General features: G+C 37.4%; 1 non-coding gene across 1 annotated transcript; it reads left to right on the forward strand.

Moving 5' to 3' along the window:
* Positions 1-252: 252 nt before the first annotated feature.
* Trnap-cgg (transfer RNA proline (anticodon CGG)) lies at positions 253-324 on the forward strand. Its single transcript has one exon. It is a non-coding gene; the product is annotated as a tRNA-Pro (tRNA).
* The last annotated feature ends 301 nt before the right edge of the window (positions 325-625 follow it).

Genomic DNA, 625 nt, shown 5'->3' on the forward strand with positions numbered 1-625 from the left:
ATAAATGTGTATAAAAAAATTGATTAAGTTAAAACGCGTACAGCAAGCGCCAATGACAGTGATCGGTACCCTCCGATAGCACTTACAAAACATGCTTAATAATTTCATCCGCTTATCGAAACCCGCGGAATTGCTTGCCCTATACCAACATACACGGGCAAGTATTTTCGTCTCGCGATTCATTAATCGGAGCGCGCCACTCAATTTGACAACATCGAAAGACCTGACTAACTTAAACGGCATCAAACAAGTGGCTCGTTGGTCTAGGGGTATGATTCTCGCTTCGGGTGCGAGAGGTCCCGGGTTCAATTCCCGGACGAGCCCCAGGTTAAACTCTTTTTTGCTTAGCTTCGCGTGTTCATGTTACCATTAATTTTTCATTTCTATTTTGGATTTTGGATTATTTCGCATGTGCTGTCAACACACACTATTTATTATAAACAGAACCATCAAATAATTTGTTTCGTGAACAAATTAAATAAACAAAATAGAACAAAATACTGTTATTAATATACGGCACCTGTTACAGATAACATAATATATTAGTTCTGAGGATGGCTGAATAAAGTAAGCGGAAACGTTAACAATACTAAGTTAATTTAGGCCATTACAAATATTTAAAAAA

The sequence above is a fragment of the Sabethes cyaneus genome, chromosome 3 (assembly GCF_943734655.1).
Source record: "Sabethes cyaneus chromosome 3, idSabCyanKW18_F2, whole genome shotgun sequence".
Lineage (NCBI taxonomy): Eukaryota > Metazoa > Arthropoda > Insecta > Diptera > Culicidae > Sabethes > Sabethes cyaneus.